Source organism: Osmia lignaria, unplaced genomic scaffold, assembly GCF_051020975.1.
Source record: "Osmia lignaria lignaria isolate PbOS001 unplaced genomic scaffold, iyOsmLign1 scaffold0003, whole genome shotgun sequence".
NCBI classification, from domain to species: domain Eukaryota; kingdom Metazoa; phylum Arthropoda; class Insecta; order Hymenoptera; family Megachilidae; genus Osmia; species Osmia lignaria.
Genome location: NW_027478160.1, coordinates 1326561 through 1345970, shown reverse-complemented (window position 1 = coordinate 1345970; position 19410 = coordinate 1326561).

The following is a 19410-nucleotide window of genomic DNA, read 5'->3' as shown; positions in this document are numbered from 1 at the left end:
CATACCTCGCTTCGTTTCCGAGATATTTGCAGATTTATCTCAAGGGAAGGGGCCTGACGGACATATTTCGAGATATTTCTTCTTCTTGTTGTTCTTCTTCTGCACAGCTAAGCTGGAAGTGGCATTTGCGGCTCGCACTAGTGCAGCGTTATCTCAAAGAAAGGGGCCACGGTGTTTCTGTATCTCTATTATGTTGGTGCGGCTTCGGAACTTTTAAATATCTTGATATATCTCTAGAACTACGCATCTGATCAAAAAATATCATAGAACATAAAAAGTAGGAAACTTAATTCTCTACAAAAAAGGTCTCTTAACATTTTGCCATAGCTCGCTTCGTTTCCGAGATATTTGCAGATTTATCTCAAGGGAAGGGGCCTGACGGACATATTTCGAGATATTTCTTCTTCTTGTTGTTCTTCTTCTGCACAGCTAAGCTGGAAGTGGCATTTACAGCTCGCAATAGTGCAAAGTTATCTCAAAGAAAGGGGCCACGGTGTTTCTGTATCTCTATTATGTTGGTGCGGCTTCGGAACTTTTAAATATCTTGATATATCTCGAGAACTGCGCATCTGATCGAAAAATATCATAGAACATAAAAAGTAGGAAACTTAATTCTCTACAAAAAAGGTCTCTTAACATTTTGCCATAGCTCGCTTCGTTTCCGAGATATTTGCAGATTTATCTCAAGGGAATGGGCCTGACGGACATATTTCGAGTTATTTCTTCTTCTTGTTGTACTTCTTCTGCACAGCTAAGCTGGAAGTGGCATTTACAGCTCGCAATAGTGCAAAGTTATCTCAAAGAAAGGGGCCACGGTGTTTCTGTATCTCTATTATGTTGGTGCGGCTTCGGAACTTTTAAATATCTTGATATATCTCGAGAACTGCGCATCTGATCGAAAAATATCATAGAACATAAAAAGTAGGAAACTTAATTCTCTACAAAAAAGGTCTCTTAACATTTTGCCATAGCTCTCTTCGTTTCCGAGATATTTGCAGATTTATCTCAAGGGAAGGGGCCTGACGGACATATTTCGAGATATTTCTTCTTCTTGTTGTTCTTCTTCTGCACAGCTAAGCTGGAAGTGGCATTTGCAGCTCGCAATAGTGCAGAGTTATCTCAAAGAAAGGGGCCACGGTGTTTCTGTATCTCTATTATGTTGGTGCGGCTTCGGAACTTTTAAATATCTTGATATATCTCGAGAACTACGCATCTGATCAAAAAATATCATAGAACATAAAAAGTAGGAAACTTAATTCTCTACAAAAAAGGTCTCTTAACATTTTGCCATAGCTCTCTTCGTTTCCGAGATATTTGCAGATTTATCTCAAGGGAACGGGCCTGACGGACATATTTCGAGATATTTCTTCTTCTTGTTGTTCTTCTTCTGCACAGCTAAGCTGGAAGTGGCATTTGCAGCTCGCAATAGTGCAGAGTTATCTCAAAGAAAGGGGCCACGGTGTTTCCGTATCTCTATTATGTTGGTGCGGCTTCGGAACTTTTAAATATCTTGATATATCTCGAGAACTACGCATCTGATCAAAAAATATCATAGAACATAAAAAGTAGGAAACTTAATTCTCTACAAAAAAGGTCTCTTAACATTTTGCCATAGCTCGCTTCGTTTCCGAGATAATTGCAGGTTTATCTCAAGGGAAGGGGCGTAACGGACATATTTCGAGATATTTCTTCTTCTTGTTCTTCTTCTTCTGCACAGCTAAGCTGGAAGTGGCATTTACAGCTCGCAATAGTGCAGAGTTATCTCAAAGAAAGGGGCCACGGTGTTTCTGTATCTCTATTATGTTGGTGCGGCTTCGGAACTTTTAAATATCTTGATATATCTCGAGAACTGCGCATCTGATCAAAAAATATCGTAGAACATGAAAAGTAGGAAACTTAATTCTCTACAAAAAAGGTCTCTTAACATTTTGCCATAGCTCTCTTCGTTTCCGAGATATTTGCAGATTTATCTCAAGGGAAGGGGCCTGACGGACATATTTCGAGATATTTCTTCTTCTTGTTGTTCTTCTTCTGCACAGCTAAGCTGGAAGTGGCATTTGCAGCTCGCAATAGTGCAGAGTTATCTCAAAGAAAGGGGCCACGGTGTTTCTGTATCTCTATTATGTTGGTGCGGCTTCGGAACTTTTAAATATCTTGATATATCTCGAGAACTGCGTATCTGATCAAAAAATATCATAGAACATAAAAAGTAGGAAACTTAATTCTCTACAAAAAAGGTCTCTTAAGATTTTGCCATAGCTCGCTTCGTTTCCGAGATATTTGCAGATTTATCTCAAGGGAAGGGGCCTAACGGACATATTTCGAGATATTTCTTCTTCTTGTTGTTCTTCTTCTGCACAGCTAAACTGGAAGTGGCATTTCCAGCTCGCAATAGTGCAGAGTTATCTCAAAGAAAGGGGCCACGGTGTTTCTGTATCTCTATTATGTTGGTGCGGCTTCGGAACTTTTAAATATCTTGATATATCTCGAGAACTACGCATCTGATCAAAAAATATCATAGAACATAAATTGTAGAAAACATAATTCTCTACAAAAAAGGTCTCTAAATATTTTGCCATAGCTCGCTTCGTTTCCGAGATATTTGCAGATATATCTCAAGGGAAGGGGCCTGACGGACATATTTCGAGATATTTCTTCTTCTTGTTGTTCTTCTCTGCACAGCTAAGCTGGAAGTGGCATTTACAGCTCGCAATAGTACAGAGTTATCTCAAAGAAAGGGGCCACGGTGTTTCTGTATCTCTATTATGTTGGTGCGGCTTCGGAACTTTTAAATATCTTGATATATCTCGAGAACTGCGCATCTGATCAAAAAATATCATAGAACATAAAAAGTAGGAAACTTAATTCTCTACAAAAAAGGTCTCTTAACATTTTGCCATAGCTCGCTTCGTTTCCGAGATATTTGCAGATTTATCTCAAGGGAAGGGGCCTAACGGACATATTTCGAGATATTTCTTCTTCTTGTTGTTCTTCTTCTGCACAGCTAAACTGGAAGTGGCATTTCCAGCTCGCAATAGTGCAGAGTTATCTCAAAGAAAGGGGCCACGGTGTTTCTGTATCTCTATTATGTTGGTGCGGCTTCGGAACTTTTAAATATCTTGATATATCTCGAGAACTACGCATCTGATCAAAAAATATCATAGAACATAAAAAGTAGGAAACTTAATTCTCTACAAAAAAGGTCTCTTAACATTTTGCCATAGCTCTCTTCGTTTCCGAGATATTTGCAGATTTATCTCAAGGGAAGGGGCCTGACGGACATATTTCGAGATATTTCTTCTTCTTGTTGTTCTTCTTCTGCACAGCTAAGCTGGAAGTGGCATTTGCAGCTCGCAATAGTGCAGAGTTATCTCAAATAAAGGGGCCACGGTGTTTCTGTACCTCTATTATGTTGGTGCGGCTTCGGAACTTTTAAATATCTTGATATATCTCGAGAACTACGCATCTGATCAAAAAATATCATAGAACATAAAAAGTAGGAAACTTACTTCTCTACAAAAAAGGTCTCTTAACATTTTGCCATAGCTCGCTTCGTTTCCGAGATATTTGCAGATTTATCTCAAGGGAAGGGGCCTGACGGACATATTTCGAGATATTTCTTCTTCTTGTTGTTCTTGTTCTGCACAGCTAAGCTGGAAGTGGCATTTGCAGGTCGCAATAGTGCAGAGTTATCTCAAAGAAAGGGGCCACGGTGTTTCTGTATCTCTATTATGTTGGTGCGGCTTCGGAACTTTTAAATATCTCGATATATCTCGAAAACTACGCTTCTGATCAAAAAATATCATAGAACGTAAATTGTAGGAAACATTATTCTCTACAAAAAAGGTCTCTTAACATTTTGCCATAGCTCGCTTCGTTTCCGAGATATTTGCAGATTTATCTCAAGGGAAGGGTCCTGATGGACATATTTCGAGATATTTCTTCTTCTTGTTGTTCTTCTTCTGCACAGCTAAACTGGAAGTGGCATTTCCAGCTCGCAATCGTGCAGAGTTATCTCAAAGAAAGGGGCCACGGTGTTTCTGTATCTCTATTATGTTGGTGCGGCTTCGGAACTTTTAAATATCTTGATATATCTCGAGAACTACGCATCTGATCAAAAAATATCATACTACATAAAAAGTAGGAAACTTAATTCTCTACAAGAGAGGTCTCTAAACATTTTGCCATAGCTCGCTTCGTTTCCGAGATATTTGCAGATTTATCTCAAGGGAAGGGGCCTGACGGACATATTTCGAGATATTTCTTCTTCTTGTTGTTCTTCTTCTGCACAGCTAAGCTGGAAGTGGCATTTGCGGCTCGCACTAGTGCACAGTTATCTCAAAGAAAGGGGCCACGGTGTTTCTGTATCTCTATTATGTTGGTGCGGCTTCGGAACTTTTAAATATCTCGATATATCTCGAAAACTACGCTTCTGATCAAAAAATATCATAGAACATAAATTGTACGAAACATAATTCTCTACAAAAAAGGTCTCTTAACATTTTGCCATAGCTCGCTTCGTTTCCGAGATATTTGCAGATATATCTCAAGGGAAGGGGCCTGACGGACATATTTCGAGATATTTCTTCTTCTTGTTGTTCTTCTTCTGCACAGCTAAGCTGGAAGTGGCATTTGCGGCTCGCACTAGTGCAGAGTTATCTCAAAGAAAGGGGCCACGGTGTTTCTGTATCTCTATTATGTTGGTGCGGTTTCGGAACTTTTAAATATCTTGACATATCTCGATAACTACGCATCTGATCAAAAAATATCATAGAACATAAAAAGTAGGAAACTTAATTCTCTACAAAAACGGTCTCTTAACATTTTGCCATAGCTCGCTTCGTTTCCGAGATATTTGCAGATTTATCTCAAGGGAAGGGGCCTGACGGACATATTTCGAGATATTTCTTCTTCTTGTTGTTCTTCTTCTGCACAGCTAAGCTGGAAGTGGCATTTGCAGCTCGCAACAGTGCAGAGTTATCTCAAATAAAGGGGCCACGGTGTTTCTGTATCTCTATTCTGTTGGTGCGGCTTCGGAACTTTTAAATATCTTGATATATCTCGAGAACTACGCATCTGATCAAAAAATATCATAGAACATAAAAAGTAGGAAACTTACTTCTCTACAAAAAAGGTCTCTTAACATTTTGCCATAGCTCGCTTCGTTTCCGAGATATTTGCAGATTTATCTCAAGGGAAGGGGCCTGACGGACATATTTCGAGATATTTCTTCTTCTTGTTGTTCTTCTTCTGCACAGCTAAGCTGGAAGTGGCATTTGCAGGTCGCAATAGTGCAGGGTTATATCAAAGAAAGGGGCCACGGTGTTTCTGTATCTCTATTATGTTGGTGCGGCTTCGGAACTTTTAAATATCTCGATATATCTCGAAAACTACGCTTCTGATCAAAAAATATCATAGAACGTAAATTGTAGGAAACATTATTCTCTACAAAAAAGGTCTCTTAACATTTTGCCATAGCTCGCTTCGTTTCCGAGATATTTGCAGATTTATCTCAAGGGAAGGGTCCTGATGGACATATTTCGAGATATTTCTTCTTCTTGTTGTTCTTCTTCTGCACAGCTAAACTGGAAGTGGCATTTCCAGCTCGCAATCGTGCAGAGTTATCTCAAAGAAAGGGGCCACGGTGTTTCTGTATCTCTATTATGTTGGTGCGGCTTCGGAACTTTTAAATATCTTGATATATCTCGAGAACTACGCATCTGATCAAAAAATATCATACTACATAAAAAGTAGGAAACTTATTTCTCTACAAGAGAGGTCTCTAAACATTTTGCCATAGCTCGCTTCGTTTCCGAGATATTTGCAGATTTATCTCAAGGGAAGGGGCCTGACGGACATATTTCGAGATATTTCTTCTTCTTGTTGTTCTTCTTCTGCACAGCTAAGCTGGAAGTGGCATTTGCGGCTCGCACTAGTGCACAGCTATCTCAAAGAAAGGGGCCACGGTGTTTCTGTATCTCTATTATGTTGGTGCGGCTTCGGAACTTTTAAATATCGCGATATATCTCGAAAACTACGCTTCTGATCAAAAAATATCATAGAACATAAATTGTAGGAAACATAATTCTCTACAAAAAAGGTCTCTTAACATTTTGCCATAGCTCGCTTCGTTTCCGAGATATTTGCAGATATATCTCAAGGGAAGGGGCCTGACGGACATATTTCGAGATATTTCTTCTTCTTGTTGTTCTTCTTCTGCACAGCTAAGCTGGAAGTGGCATTTGCGGCTCGCACTAGTGCAGAGTTATCTCAAAGAAAGGGGCCACGGTGTTTCTGTATCTCTATTATGTTGGTGCGGTTTCGGAACTTTTAAATATCTTGATATATCTCGATAACTACGCATCTGATCAAAAAATATCATAGAACATAAAAAGTAGGAAACTTAATTCTCTACAAAAACGGTCTCCTAACATTTTGCCATAGCTCGCTTCGTTTCCGAGATATTTGCAGATTTATCTCAAGGGAAGGGGCCTGACGGACATATTTCGAGATATTTCTTCTTCTTGTTGTTCTTCTTCTGCACAGCTAAGCTGGAAGTGGCATTTGCGGCTCGCACTAGTGCACGGTTATCTGAAAGAAAGGGGCCACGGTGTTTCTGTATCTCTACTATGTTGGTGCGGCTTCGGAACTTTTAAATATCTCGATATATCTCGAAAACTACGCATCTGATCAAAAAATATCATAGAACATGAATTGTAGGAAACATAATTCTCTACAAAAAACGTCTCTTAACATTTTGCCATAGCTCGCTTCGTTTCCGAGATATTTGCAGATTTATCTCAAGGGAAGGGGCCTGACGGACATATTTCGAGATATTTCTTCTTCTTGTTGTTCTTCTTCTGCACAGCTAAGCTGGAAGTGGCATTTGCAGCTCGCAATAGTGCAGAGTTATCTCAAAGAGAGGGGCCACGGTGTTTCTGTATCTCTATTATGTTGGTGCGGCTTCGGAACTTTTAAATATCTTGATATATCTCGAGAACTACGCATCTGATCAAAAAATATCATACTACATAAAAAGTAGGAAACTTAATTCTCTACAAGAGAGGTCTCTAAACATTTTGCCATAGGTCGCTTCGTTTCCGAGATATTTGCAGATTTATCTCAAGGGAAGGGGCCTGACGGACATACTTCGAGATATTTCTTCTTCTTGTTGTTCTTCTTCTGCACAGCTAAGCTGGAAGTGGCATTTGCGGCTCGCAATCGTGCAGAGTTATCTCAAAGAAAGAGGCCACGGTGTTTCTGTATCCCTATTATGTTGGTGCGGCTTCGGAACTTTTAAATATCTCGATATATCTCGAAAACTACGCTTCTGATCAAAAAATATCATAGAACATAAATTGTAGGAAACATAATTCTCTACAAAAAAGGTCTCTTAACATTTTGCCATAGCTCGCTTCGTTTCCGAGATATTTGCAGATTCAGCTCAAAGGAACTGGCCTGACGGACATATTTCGAGATATTTCTTCTTCTTGTTGTTCTTCCTCTGCACAGCTAAGCTGGAAGTGGCATTTGCGGCTCGCAATAGTGCAGAGTTATCTCAAAGAAAGGGGCCACGGTGTTTCTGTATCTCTATTATGTTGGTGCGGCTTCGGAACTTTTAAATATCTTAATATATCTCGAGAACTACGCTTCTGATCAAAAAATATCATAGAACATAAAAAGTAGGAAACCTAATTCTCTACAAAAACGGTCTCTTAACATTTTGCCATAGCTCGCTTCGTTTCCGAGATATTTGCAGATTTATCTCAAGGGAAGGGGCCTGACGGACATATTTCGAGATATTTCTTCTTCTTGTTGTTCTTCTTCTGCACAGCTAAGCTGGAAGTGGCATTTGCGGCTCGCACTAGTGCACAGTTATCTGAAAGAAAGGGGCCACGGTGTTTCTGTATCTCTATTATGTTGGTGCGGCTTCGGAACTTTTAAATATCTCGATATATCTCGAAAACAACGCATCTGATCAAGAAATATCATAGAACATAAATTGTAGGAAACATAATTCTCTACAAAAAACGTCTCTTAACATTTTGCCATAGCTCGCTTCGTTTCCGAGATATTTGCAGATTTATCTCAAGGGAAGGGGCCTGACGGACATATTTCGAGATATTTCTTCTTCTTGTTGTTCTTCTTCTGCACAGCTAAGCTGGAAGTGGCATTTGCAGGTCGCAATAGTGCAGAGTTATCTCAAAGAAAGGGGCCACGGTGTTTCTGTATCTCTATTATGTTGGTGCGGCTTCGGAACTTTTAAATATCTCGATATATCTCGAAAACTACGCTTCTGATCAAAAAATATCATAGAACGTAAATTGTAGGAAACATTATTCTCTACAAAAAAGGTCTCTTAACATTTTGCCAAAGCTCGCTTCGTTTCCGAGATATTTGCAGATTTATCTCAAGGGAAGGGTCCTGATGGACATATTTCGAGATATTTCTTCTTCTTGTTGTTCTTCTTCTGCACAGCTAAGCTGGAAGTGGCATTTGCGGCTCGCACTAGTGCAGAGTTATCTCAAAGAAAGGGGCCACGGTGTTTCTGTATCTCTATTATGTTGGTGCGGTTTCGGAACTTTTAAATATCTTGACATATCTCGATAACTACGCATCTGATCAAAAAATATCATAGAACATAAAAAGTAGGAAACTTAATTCTCTACAAAAACGGTCTCTTAACATTTTGCCATAGCTCGCTTCGTTTCCGAGATATTTGCAGATTTATCTCAAGGGAAGGGGCCTGACGGACATATTTCGAGATATTTCTTCTTCTTGTTGTTCTTCTTCTGCACAGCTAAGCTGGAAGTGGCATTTGCAGCTCGCAACAGTGCAGAGTTATCTCAAATAAAGGGGCCACGGTGTTTCTGTATCTCTATTCTGTTGGTGCGGCTTCGGAACTTTTAAATATCTTGATATATCTCGAGAACTACGCATCTGATCAAAAAATATCATAGAACATAAAAAGTAGGAAACTTACTTCTCTACAAAAAAGGTCTCTTAACATTTTGCCATAGCTCGCTTCGTTTCCGAGATATTTGCAGATTTATCTCAAGGGAAGGGGCCTGACGGACATATTTCGAGATATTTCTTCTTCTTGTTGTTCTTCTTCTGCACAGCTAAGCTGGAAGTGGCATTTGCAGGTCGCAATAGTGCAGGGTTATATCAAAGAAAGGGGCCACGGTGTTTCTGTATCTCTATTATGTTGGTGCGGCTTCGGAACTTTTAAATATCTCGATATATCTCGAAAACTACGCTTCTGATCAAAAAATATCATAGAACGTAAATTGTAGGAAACATTATTCTCTACAAAAAAGGTCTCTTAACATTTTGCCATAGCTCGCTTCGTTTCCGAGATATTTGCAGATTTATCTCAAGGGAAGGGTCCTGATGGACATATTTCGAGATATTTCTTCTTCTTGTTGTTCTTCTTCTGCACAGCTAAACTGGAAGTGGCATTTCCAGCTCGCAATCGTGCAGAGTTATCTCAAAGAAAGGGGCCACGGTGTTTCTGTATCTCTATTATGTTGGTGCGGCTTCGGAACTTTTAAATATCTTGATATATCTCGAGAACTACGCATCTGATCAAAAAATATCATACTACATAAAAAGTAGGAAACTTATTTCTCTACAAGAGAGGTCTCTAAACATTTTGCCATAGCTCGCTTCGTTTCCGAGATATTTGCAGATATATCTCAAGGGAAGGGGCCTGACGGACATATTTCGAGATATTTCTTCTTCTTGTTGTTCTTCTTCTGCACAGCTAAGCTGGAAGTGGCATTTGCGGCTCGCACTAGTGCAGAGTTATCTCAAAGAAAGGGGCCACGGTGTTTCTGTATCTCTATTATGTTGGTGCGGTTTCGGAACTTTTAAATATCTTGATATATCTCGATAACTACGCATCTGATCAAAAAATATCATAGAACATAAAAAGTAGGAAACTTAATTCTCTACAAAAACGGTCTCCTAACATTTTGCCATAGCTCGCTTCGTTTCCGAGATATTTGCAGATTTATCTCAAGGGAAGGGGCCTGACGGACATATTTCGAGATATTTCTTCTTCTTGTTGTTCTTCTTCTGCACAGCTAAGCTGGAAGTGGCATTTGCGGCTCGCACTAGTGCACGGTTATCTGAAAGAAAGGGGCCACGGTGTTTCTGTATCTCTACTATGTTGGTGCGGCTTCGGAACTTTTAAATATCTCGATATATCTCGAAAACTACGCATCTGATCAAAAAATATCATAGAACATGAATTGTAGGAAACATAATTCTCTACAAAAAACGTCTCTTAACATTTTGCCATAGCTCGCTTCGTTTCCGAGATATTTGCAGATTTATCTCAAGGGAAGGGGCCTGACGGACATATTTCGAGATATTTCTTCTTCTTGTTGTTCTTCTTCTGCACAGCTAAGCTGGAAGTGGCATTTGCAGCTCGCAATAGTGCAGAGTTATCTCAAAGAGAGGGGCCACGGTGTTTCTGTATCTCTATTATGTTGGTGCGGCTTCGGAACTTTTAAATATCTTGATATATCTCGAGAACTACGCATCTGATCAAAAAATATCATACTACATAAAAAGTAGGAAACTTAATTCTCTACAAGAGAGGTCTCTAAACATTTTGCCATAGGTCGCTTCGTTTCCGAGATATTTGCAGATTTATCTCAAGGGAAGGGGCCTGACGGACATACTTCGAGATATTTCTTCTTCTTGTTGTTCTTCTTCTGCACAGCTAAGCTGGAAGTGGCATTTGCGGCTCGCAATCGTGCAGAGTTATCTCAAAGAAAGAGGCCACGGTGTTTCTGTATCCCTATTATGTTGGTGCGGCTTCGGAACTTTTAAATATCTCGATATATCTCGAAAACTACGCTTCTGATCAAAAAATATCATAGAACATAAATTGTAGGAAACATAATTCTCTACAAAAAAGGTCTCTTAACATTTTGCCATAGCTCGCTTCGTTTCCGAGATATTTGCAGATTCAGCTCAAAGGAACTGGCCTGACGGACATATTTCGAGATATTTCTTCTTCTTGTTGTTCTTCCTCTGCACAGCTAAGCTGGAAGTGGCATTTGCGGCTCGCAATAGTGCAGAGTTATCTCAAAGAAAGGGGCCACGGTGTTTCTGTATCTCTATTATGTTGGTGCGGCTTCGGAACTTTTAAATATCTTAATATATCTCGAGAACTACGCTTCTGATCAAAAAATATCATAGAACATAAAAAGTAGGAAACCTAATTCTCTACAAAAACGGTCTCTTAACATTTTGCCATAGCTCGCTTCGTTTCCGAGATATTTGCAGATTTATCTCAAGGGAAGGGGCCTGACGGACATATTTCGAGATATTTCTTCTTCTTGTTGTTCTTCTTCTGCACAGCTAAGCTGGAAGTGGCATTTGCGGCTCGCACTAGTGCACAGTTATCTGAAAGAAAGGGGCCACGGTGTTTCTGTATCTCTATTATGTTGGTGCGGCTTCGGAACTTTTAAATATCTCGATATATCTCGAAAACAACGCATCTGATCAAGAAATATCATAGAACATAAATTGTAGGAAACATAATTCTCTACAAAAAACGTCTCTTAACATTTTGCCATAGCTCGCTTCGTTTCCGAGATATTTGCAGATTTATCTCAAGGGAAGGGGCCTGACGGACATATTTCGAGATATTTCTTCTTCTTGTTGTTCTTCTTCTGCACAGCTAAGCTGGAAGTGGCATTTGCAGGTCGCAATAGTGCAGAGTTATCTCAAAGAAAGGGGCCACGGTGTTTCTGTATCTCTATTATGTTGGTGCGGCTTCGGAACTTTTAAATATCTCGATATATCTCGAAAACTACGCTTCTGATCAAAAAATATCATAGAACGTAAATTGTAGGAAACATTATTCTCTACAAAAAAGGTCTCTTAACATTTTGCCAAAGCTCGCTTCGTTTCCGAGATATTTGCAGATTTATCTCAAGGGAAGGGTCCTGATGGACATATTTCGAGATATTTCTTCTTCTTGTTGTTCTTCTTCTGCACAGCTAAGCTGGAAGTGGCATTTGCAGCGAGCAATAGTGCAGAGTTATCTCAAAGAAAGGGGCCACGGTGTTTCTGTATCTGTTATGTTGGTGCGGCTTCGGAACTTTTAAATATCTTGATATATCTCGAGAACTACGCATCTGATCAAAAAATATCATACTACATAAAAAGTAGGAAACTGAATTCTCTACAAGAAAGGTCTCTAAACATTTTGCCATAGCTCGCTTCGTTTCCGAGATATTTGCAGATTTATCTCAAGGGAAGGGGCCTGACGGACATATTTCGAGATATTTCTTCTTCTTGTTGTTCTTCTTCTGCACAGCTAAGCTGGAAGTGGCATTTGCAGCTCGCAATAGTGCAGAGTTATCTCAAAGAGAGGGGCCACGGTGTTTCTGTATCTCTATTATGTTGGTGCGGCTTCGGAACTTTTAAATATCTTGATATATCTCGAGAACTACGCATCTGATCAAAAAATATCATACTACATAAAAAGTAGGAAACTTAATTCTCTACAAGAGAGGTCTCTAAACATTTTGCCATAGCTCGCTTCGTTTCCGAGATATTTGCAGATTTATCTCAAGGGAAGGGGCCTGACGGACATATTTCGAGATATTTCTTCTTCTTGTTGTTCTTCTTCTGCACAGCTAAGCTGGAAGTGGCATTTGCGGCTCGCACTAGTGCAGAGTTATCTCAAAGAAAGAGGCCACGGTGTTTCTGTATCCCTATTATGTTGGTGCGGCTTCGGAACTTTTAAATATCTCGATATATCTCGAAAACTACGCTTCTGATCAAAAAATATCATAGAACATAAATTGTATGAAACATAATTCTCTACAAAAAACGTCTCTTAACATTTTGCCATAGCTCGCTTCGTTTCCGAGATATTTGCAGATTCAGCTCAAAGGAACTGGCCTGACGGACATATTTCGAGATATTTCTTCTTCTTGTTGTTCTTCCTCTGCACAGCTAAGCTGGAAGTGGCATTTGCAGCTCGCAATAGTGCAGAGTTATCTCAAAGAAAGGGGCCACGGTGTTTCTGTATCTCTATTATGTTGGTGCGGCTTCGGAACTTTTAAATATCTCGATATATCTCGAAAACTACGTTTCTGATCAAAAAATATCATAGAACGTAAATTGTAGGAAACATTATTCTCTACAAAAAAGGTCTCCTAACATTTTGCCATAGCTCGCTTCGTTTCCGAGATATTTGCAGATCTATCTCAAGGGAAGGGTCCTGATGGACATATTTCGAGATATTTCTTCTTCTTGTTGTTCTTCTTCTGCACAGCTAAGCTGGAAGTGGCATTTGCAGCGCGCAATAGTGCAGAGTTATCTCAAAGAAAGGGGCCACGGTGTTTCTGTATCTCTGTTATGTTGGTGCGGCTTCGGAACTTTTAAATATCTTGATATATCTCGAGAACTACGCATCTGATCAAAAAATATCATACTACATAAAAAGTAGGAAACTGAATTCTCTACAAGAAAGGTCTCTAAACATTTTGCCATAGCTCGCTTCGTTTCCGAGATATTTGCAGATTTATCTCAAGGGAAGGGGCCTGACGGACATATTTCGAGATATTTCTTCTTCTTGTTGTTCTTCTTCTGCACAGCTAAGCTGGAAGTGGCATTTGCAGCTCGCAATAGTGCAGAGTTATCTCAAAGAGAGGGGCCACGGTGTTTCTGTATCTCTATTATGTTGGTGCGGCTTCGGAACTTTTAAATATCTTGATACATCTCGAGAACTACGCATCTGATCAAAAAATATCATAGAACATAAATAGTAGGAAACTTAATTCTCTACAAAAAAGGTCTCTCAACATTTTGCCATAGCTCTCTTCGTTTCCGAGATATTTGCAGATTTATCTCAAGGGAAGGGGCCTGACGGACATATTTCGAGATATTTCTTATTCTTGTTGTTCTTCTTCTGCACAGCTAAGCTGGAAGTGGCATTTGCAGCTCGCAATAGTGCAGAGTTATCTCAAAGAAAGGGGCCACGGTGTTTCTGTATCTCTATTATGTTGGTGCGGCTTCGGAACTTTTAAATATCTTGATATATCTCGAGAACTACGCATCTGATCAAAAAATATCATAGAACATAAAAAGTAGGAAACTTAATTCTCTACAAAAACGGTCTCTTAACATTTTGCCATAGCTCGCTTCGTTTCCGAGATATTTGCAGATTTATCTCAAGGGAAGGGGCCTGACGGACATATTTCGAGATATTTCTTCTTCTTGTTGTTCTTCTTCTGCACAGCTAAGCTGGAAGTGGCATTTGCGGCTCGCACTAGTGCACAGTTATCTCAAAGAAAGGGGCCACGGTGTTTCTGTATCTCTATTATGTTGGTGCGGCTTCGGAACTTTTAAATATCTCGATATATCTCGAAAACTACGCTTCTGATCAAAAAATATCATAGAACATAAATTGTAGGAAACATAATTCTCCACAAAAAAGGTCTCTTAACATTTTGCCATAGCTCGCTTCGTTTCCGAGATATTTGCAGATATATCTCAAGGGAAGGGGCCTGACGGACATATTTCGAGATATTTCTTCTTCTTGTTGTTCTTCTTCTGCACAGCTAAGCTGGAAGTGGCATTTGCGGCTCGCACTAGTGCAGAGTTATCTCAAAGAAAGGGGCCACGGTGTTTCTGTATCTCTATTATGTTGGTGCGGTTTCGGAACTTTTAAATATCTTGATATATCTCGATAACTACGCATCTGATCAAAAAATATCATAGAACATAAAAAGTAGGAAACTTAATTCTCTACAAAAACGGTCTCTTAACATTTTGCCATAGCGCGCTTCGTTTCCGAGATATTTGCAGATTTATCTCAAGGGAAGGGGCCTGACGGACATATTTCGAGATATTTCTTCTTCTTGTTGTTCTTCTTCTGCACAGCTAAGCTGGAAGTGGCATTTGCGGCTCGCACTAGTGCACAGTTATCTCAAAGAAAGGGGCCACGGTGTTTCTGTATCTCTATTATGTTGGTGCGGCTTCGGAACTTTTAAATATCTCGATATATCTCGAAAACTACGCTTCTGATCAAAAAATATCATAGAACATAAATTGTAGGAAACATAATTCTCCACAAAAAAGGTCTCTTAACATTTTGCCATAGCTCGCTTCGTTTCCGAGATATTTGCAGATATATCTCAAGGGAAGGGGCCTGACGGACATATTTCGAGATATTTCTTCTTCTTGTTGTTCTTCTTCTGCACAGCTAAGCTGGAAGTGGCATTTGCGGCTCGCACTAGTGCAGAGTTATCTCAAAGAAAGGGGCCACGGTGTTTCTGTATCTCTATTATGTTGGTGCGGTTTCGGAACTTTTAAATATCTTGATATATCTCGATAACTACGCATCTGATCAAAAAATATCATAGAACATAAAAAGTAGGAAACTTAATTCTCTACAAAAACGGTCTCTTAACATTTTGCCATAGCGCGCTTCGTTTCCGAGATATTTGCAGATTTATCTCAAGGGAAGGGGCCTGACGGACATATTTCGAGATATTTCTTCTTCTTGTTGTTCTTCTTCTGCACAGCTAAGCTGGAAGTGGCATTTGCAGGTCGCAATAGTGCAGAGTTATTTCAAAGAAAGGGGCCACGGTGTTTCTGTATCTCTATTATGTTGGTGCGGCGTCGGAACTTTTAAATATCTCGATATATCTCGAAAACTACGTTTCTGATCAAAAAATATCATAGAACGTAAATTGTAGGAAACATTATTCTCTACAAAAAAGGTCTCCTAACATTTTGCCATAGCTCGCTTCGTTTCCGAGATATTTGCAGATTTATCTCAAGGGAAGGGTCCTGATGGACATATTTCGAGATATTTCTTCTTCTTGTTGTTCTTCTTCTGCACAGCTAAGCTGGAAGTGGCATTTGCAGCGCGCAATAGTGCAGAGTTATCTCAAAGAAAGGGGCCACGGTGTTTCTGTATCTCTGTTATGTTGGTGCGGCTTCGGAACTTTTAAATATCTTGATATATCTCGAGAACTACGCATCTGATCAAAAAATATCATACTACATAAAAAGTAGGAAACTGAATTCTCTACAAGAAAGGTCTCTAAACATTTTGCCATAGCTCGCTTCGTTTCCGAGATATTTGCAGATTTATCTCAAGGGAAGGGGCCTGACGGACATATTTCGAGATATTTCTTCTTCTTGTTGTTCTTCTTCTGCACAGCTAAGCTGGAAGTGGCATTTGCAGCTCGCAATAGTGCAGAGTTATCTCAAAGAGAGGGGCCACGGTGTTTCTGTATCTCTATTATGTTGGTGCGGCTTCGGAACTTTTAAATATCTTGATACATCTCGAGAACTACGCATCTGATCAAAAAATATCATAGAACATAAATAGTAGGAAACTTAATTCTCTACAAAAAAGGTCTCTCAACATTTTGCCATAGCTCTCTTCGTTTCCGAGATATTTGCAGATTTATCTCAAGGGAAGGGGCCTGACGGACATATTTCGAGATATTTCTTATTCTTGTTGTTCTTCTTCTGCACAGCTAAGCTGGAAGTGGCATTTGCAGCTCGCAATAGTGCAGAGTTATCTCAAAGAAAGGGGCCACGGTGTTTCTGTATCTCTATTATGTTGGTGCGGCTTCGGAACTTTTAAATATCTTGATATATCTCGAGAACTACGCATCTGATCAAAAAATATCATAGAACATAAAAAGTAGGAAACTTAATTCTCTACAAAAACGGTCTCTTAACATTTTGCCATAGCTCGCTTCGTTTCCGAGATATTTGCAGATTTATCTCAAGGGAAGGGGCCTGACGGACATATTTCGAGATATTTCTTCTTCTTGTTGTTCTTCTTCTGCACAGCTAAGCTGGAAGTGGCATTTGCGGCTCGCACTAGTGCACAGTTATCTCAAAGAAAGGGGCCACGGTGTTTCTGTATCTCTATTATGTTGGTGCGGCTTCGGAACTTTTAAATATCTCGATATATCTCGAAAACTACGCTTCTGATCAAAAAATATCATAGAACATAAATTGTAGGAAACATAATTCTCCACAAAAAAGGTCTCTTAACATTTTGCCATAGCTCGCTTCGTTTCCGAGATATTTGCAGATATATCTCAAGGGAAGGGGCCTGACGGACATATTTCGAGATATTTCTTCTTCTTGTTGTTCTTCTTCTGCACAGCTAAGCTGGAAGTGGCATTTGCGGCTCGCACTAGTGCAGAGTTATCTCAAAGAAAGGGGCCACGGTGTTTCTGTATCTCTATTATGTTGGTGCGGTTTCGGAACTTTTAAATATCTTGATATATCTCGATAACTACGCATCTGATCAAAAAATATCATAGAACATAAAAAGTAGGAAACTTAATTCTCTACAAAAACGGTCTCTTAACATTTTGCCATAGCGCGCTTCGTTTCCGAGATATTTGCAGATTTATCTCAAGGGAAGGGGCCTGACGGACATATTTCGAGATATTTCTTCTTCTTGTTGTTCTTCTTCTGCACAGCTAAGCTGGAAGTGGCATTTGCGGCTCGCAATAGTGCACAGTTATCTCAAAGAAAGGGGCCACGGTGTTTCTGTATCTCTATTATGTTGGTGCGGCTTCGGAACTTTTAAATATCTCGATATATCTCGAAAACTACGCTTCTGATCAAAAAATATCATAGAACATAAATTGTAGGAAACATAATTCTCCACAAAAAAGGTCTCTTAACATTTTGCCATAGCTCGCTTCGTTTCCGAGATATTTGCAGATATATCTCAAGGGAAGGGGCCTGACGGACATATTTCGAGATATTTCTTCTTCTTGTTGTTCTTCTTCTGCACAGCTAAGCTGGAAGTGGCATTTGCGGCTCGCACTAGTGCAGAGTTATCTCAAAGAAAGGGGCCACGGTGTTTCTGTATCTCTATTATGTTGGTGCGGTTTCGGAACTTTTAAATATCTTGATATATCTCGATAACTACGCATCTGATCAAAAAATATCATAGAACATAAAAAGTAGGAAACTTAATTCTCTACAAAAACGGTCTCTTAACATTTTGCCATAGCGCGCTTCGTTTCCGAGATATTTGCAGATTTATCTCAAGGGAAGGGGCCTGACGGACATATTTCGAGATATTTCTTCTTCTTGTTGTTCTTCTTCTGCACAGCTAAGCTGGAAGTGGCATTTGCGGCTCGCACTAGTGCACGGTTATCTCAAAGAAAGGGGCCACGGTGTTTCTGTATCTCTATTATGTTGGTGCGGCTTCGGAACTTTTAAATATCTCGATATATCTCGAAAACTACGCTTCTGATCAAAAAATATCATAGAACATAAATTGTAGGAAACATAATTCTCTACAAAAAACGTCTCTTAACATTTTGCCATAGCTCGCTTCGTTTCCGAGATATTTGCAGATTTATCTCAAGGGAAGGGGCCTGACGGACATATTTCGAGATATTTCTTCTTCTTGTTGTTCTTCTTCTGCACAGCTAAGCTGGAAGTGGCATTTGCAGGTCGCAATAGTGCAGAGTTATTTCAAAGAAAGGGGCCACGGTGTTTCTGTATCTCTATTATGTTGGTGCGGCGTCGGAACTTTTAAATATCTCGATATATCTCGAAAACTACGTTTCTGATCAAAAAATATCATAGAACGTAAATTGTAGGAAACATTATTCTCTACAAAAAAGGTCTCCTAACATTTTGCCATAGCTCGCTTCGTTTCCGAGATATTTGCAGATTTATCTCAAGGGAAGGGTCCTGATGGACATATTTCGAGATATTTCTTCTTCTTGTTGTTCTTCTTCTGCACAGCTAAGCTGGAAGTGGCATTTGCAGCGCGCAATAGTGCAGAGTTATCTCAAAGAAAGGGGCCACGGTGTTTCTGTATCTCTGTTATGTTGGTGCGGCGTCGGAACTTTTAAATATCTTGATATATCTCGAGAACTACGCATCTGATCAAAAAATATCATACTACATAAAAAGTAGGAAACTGAATTCTCTACAAGAAAGGTCTCTAAACATTTTGCCATAGCTCGCTTCGTTTCCGAGATATTTGCAGATTTATCTCAAGGGAAGGGGCCTGACGGACATATTTCGAGATATTTCTTCTTCTTGTTGTTCTTCTTCTGCACAGCTAAGCTGGAAGTGGCATTTGCAGCTCGCAATAGTGCAGAGTTATCTCAAAGAGAGGGGCCACGGTGTTTCTGTATCTCTATTATGTTGGTGCGGCTTCGGAACTTTTAAATATCTTGATACATCTCGAGAACTACGCATCTGATCAAAAAATATCATAGAACATAAATGGTAGGAAACTTAATTCTCTACAAAAAAGGTCTCTCAACATTTTGCCATAGCTCTCTTCGTTTCCGAGATATTTGCAGATTTATCTCAAGGGAAGGGGCCTGACGGACATATTTCGAGATATTTCTTATTCTTGTTGTT